Source organism: Dreissena polymorpha, chromosome 6, assembly GCF_020536995.1.
Source record: "Dreissena polymorpha isolate Duluth1 chromosome 6, UMN_Dpol_1.0, whole genome shotgun sequence".
Lineage (NCBI taxonomy): Eukaryota > Metazoa > Mollusca > Bivalvia > Myida > Dreissenidae > Dreissena > Dreissena polymorpha.
The window spans coordinates 36510806-36514897 of NC_068360.1; the positions used below are offsets into that span (position 1 = coordinate 36510806).

The 4092-nt window shown below is 35.1% G+C and overlaps 1 long non-coding RNA gene across 1 annotated transcript; it reads right to left on the bottom strand.

Annotated features, from left to right (window-relative positions):
* Positions 1-1744: 1744 nt before the first annotated feature.
* LOC127835037 (uncharacterized) lies at positions 1745-3599 on the bottom strand. Its single transcript, XR_008028316.1, has 3 exons — positions 3095-3599; positions 2405-2545; positions 1745-1890 (listed from the first exon to the last, which is right to left on the bottom strand). It is a non-coding gene; the product is annotated as an uncharacterized LOC127835037 (long non-coding RNA).
* Positions 3600-4092: the final 493 nt, after the last annotated feature.

Here is a 4092-nt window from a genome sequence, read left to right on the forward strand (position 1 = left end):
GATTTGTCCGTGTGTAACCTCTGACAGAGGGCTCCTCAAACCACTCAGTCCGTTTCTTTTTGATACAGTACTCAAATGTTTAAGTTGCAATCCACTTCCTGCAACTTTCCTTGCAACAACTTGACTTTTACATTTATAACTTTTGTATCAATCATGGCTTGCAAAGATTTGATGTTGGAAGCAACATTTAGTTACACATCGTATGCTAATACTGCTCGGTCATAGCTGAATGAATATTTGTTTACAACATTTTGGTCAAGAGGAACATAGTTCACTAACTTTTGTAAAGCTAAAACATCCTGTAGAGCGCCATGTGCCATCTATAATTCACCAATGACGCCTTTAACTAAATTTTTTCGCTAATATGATTTCATATTTGGTAAGTATCTAAAAAGCCACAAATATTTTGCTGAAACTCAGACATTTTTCCACAAGTATGGATAGCATGGAGCAACACTTTACAATCAAAAGACTCTCTATATTATGCCCAACTAAAATAACTGGTGAACATTTCTGTAAGAATGTTATTAAACTTGTCAATGCAGATTTGATGGGGACAGCTGTTACTGTTTGTCCATTGACAATCACAGAGTCGCCAACAACTGTCACTCCAGTTATTTCTGACGCTTTCAATGACATCTTCTTCTCTGGCATCATATGATGTTGAAAACTGACCAGTTGAATGCACTGCAGCTATCTGAATTATGTGAGAAGTACGCTCTGAAAAAACAAAAAAAAATTTTTACATAGAAATTGCACAGAATCCATATTAGCTCCGTTAATCAAAGAGCCCTGGGTCGCTCACCCAAGTACAATCTAAACTTCTAAAAATGCATTTGCTGTGTTTACAATAAACATAAAAGGGATAAACATTGCCCCCACCCCCCCAGGACAGGACTTATTTTGAAGCTTAATTTGAACAATCGTAGAAGAGATTCCTTCACATCCGTTCTCTATGCATTGTGGTTTAAGAGAATTTTTCAGTTGAAGGGTTATTGATCGGAAACAATTTTCACACTTATTGTGACCTTGACCTTTGACCAAGTGACCATAATTTAAATAGGGGTTATATACTGTCCAATTCCTATGCACATGGAAAGTTAAAAACCAATCTGTGACAAAGTTGACAAATTATTGATCGAAAACTAAATGATCTACCGACAGACCAACATCCAGCAAAACAATATTAACTCTCTCTTCCAAGGGGGGGCATAATAACCGTTATCATGAAAATTGAAACGCTCTTTTCTTCGATTCATGGATATATGAAAGTAAGTTTTTGGCACCTTATTTATTCATAAATCTGAAGAAGCGAAGAGAAGAGTGTTTAATTTTTAAAATGATGCACAATAATATACTATAGCCAGTTGTGGGTAATGTAACATTGCATCATCTAAGTGGTATTTACTATCACTTTATCAATAAAGATTAAGAATCATTTATTATATGAATACAAAATGAGAAATTATTCTGAGCATAACTCTTGTTGCAATTCAATCATATGCTAGGTTGACCAACAATTTACACGATATCTCTCATTTAGTTACTCAGCAGTAGCAGGTTGAATTATGTTACACATGCAAGTAAATATGTATATTTTTTAATAGAAGTTCAACTTTGGAGATTTAGAGTACCTAAATACCTGAATTGGACCAAGATAAACTTCTGTATGTGCAACACTGTGAATACGGAATATGCTAAAAATAAACTTTACCTAACCCTCTTGTTTCCAAATCAAAGACAACACCTTCCTTCCCAGTAGTGTCTAGCCCTGCTGGACCAGGCTTGTGTACAGGTGGGGGTATAGTTGTAACTTTAACATCTTGGTCTTCTATGTTTGAACAGTATGTTGGACCCTCTCGTACTTCTTGCACTATGTCATTTGAATGCCTGAACAGGAAAACAGCATTTCAAATTGGAAAATGTGCTTGCACCTTCATGGGTTATCTCCGATTTTTTTTAAAGAAATGATTACACAGCACATTTATGCTTTTACAATAATCAATTTACAAACATTAGCATATGCTTTTAAATATTACTACTACTTTGCATATATAATTGATGGATCTATTGAAATAATCTCAAACAAGAAATGTGTCCACACGACACGGATGCCCCAAACTCAATCTTTGTAACTATATAAAAGGACAACCGTGTAAATAATCCATACAATTGTAAGAAACCCAGGATCCCACATTGCCATGTTCGAACTTGGTCTAGACACAACTTCTGACCAAGTTTGGTGAAGAGCTGATGAAAACTACTAGAATTAGAGAGCAGGCACGAAAAGTGTGACAGACTGACCGACCGACCCACGGACAGTGCGAAAACTATGTCGCCAATTGGGGGCATACAAATGAAGAATACTGTGTTTTAAAAATAAAATGCCCATAATTAAAAATACCGTTCCAGTTTTGAGTCTTATGCGTCGCTGTTTTGCTGCACGAGTAACAGCTATAGCCTTTCTTTTTTTGTGCTGAAGGTCACGAAGAAGGGCCATTTTCGATGTGAAAGTCCCAGGTGAAACACCCAGTTTCTGATTAACCTGAAACAGATTGCAGTAAATGACAGAACAGTTGACAATGCACAATGCTAAAATATGCTTATGTGGAATAAAATAATATGAAATAATGTCAATAATTTACAAAAGTTACATAATTTTATAAGACCTAGTGATCTACATACACACAAATAATAATTAATTTAAGCCCTTTATTTTCAAAACCAATACGTATTTGACGAATTGAGAATATTTATGTTTTGTAAACTTGTAAAATTTCATATTTATTAACGGTATTAATAAATAGGGCTGCAGGAAGAAAATAAACTCATGTCACTTTAAAATACATGTATACATGTTTAAATAAGGACAACCATTCACATTCTACTGTAATTGTGTTAACTGGCAGTAAATCAGACAAAATATGAAGGAAAAATATAGCAAGTTCAATATAAAAAAATGTATGCATGTAGACAACTCAGGAATAACTTACAGATAACTACCAGTATCTGAATGTATTCAAAAGTATCAGTAATTTTGACAATAAATCATGATATAATGCACCAATGCACCAAAAATACAAAAAGGTCTTACCCAATGCAAGCTTTGTGTTCATGTCATAAACTCTGCCATGTTTCCATCCAGTAGCCACATTATTTATTGCACCACAATTGCTACACTGTATGTCCAAAACACATGCCAGTCCGAAATCCCTGCTTTCTACTGTGTTAAATAAATTCATGGCACTTGACAAGCTCTGCATGCTGAAAGCGATTCGGCCAATGTGTCGAGTTCAACGACTCGTCTACCAATTTTCCAACTGGCATCGCTGTTGTCACATGTGGTCACGCTTACCGACGATTCGATAGAAAAATCGTCAAAATAACAGTGGTCATACCGGAAATCCTGATTGTCGGTGGAAATAGTATTTCTATTGAAATCCACATTGTGCTTTGGAACGTTTTTAAAAAAATTACCGTTTAAGTTTCGTTATGTATTCCGAATTATATCCAAATCAGACATTTTAAATGAAAATTATTAAGCCATGTATCTGATTCTCATTGTTGACAAGTTATCGTTTCGTTATTAATAGACGCTTGTTTTTGCACAGAAAATAACATCTACAGCGTAAGCAAGCGTTTCATCGATGTCGATCACGAAGTGACGTCAAGCAATCGAACGCTTGGTTTCATTGCAGTAAATCTCGAAAATATGTAAATGCCGAAAATTTATAGGCGCATAATCAAAACAGTCAAACTAGAATTTTCACTCGTTTATTCAAACCTTATCTTTTGAAACCGTGAAAATATACAAACGTTTGTAATTTTTACGATATAGTGAATCAATTAACGTAAAGTGGAAACGATCGAACATCCTTAAATAATGTTCAAAAAGCAATGTTTCGAGTCGCGCAGATTATAAACAAGTTTATAGCTAAATGAACATGCTGCATGATAAACATGTGGAGCAGTACGCATGCTAGAGTAATACATATGCTTGGTGGATATACATGCTGAGAAGATATGCATGCTGGAGTAATACACGTGCTGAGGTGATATACATGCTGATGTGATATACATGCTGAGGTGATA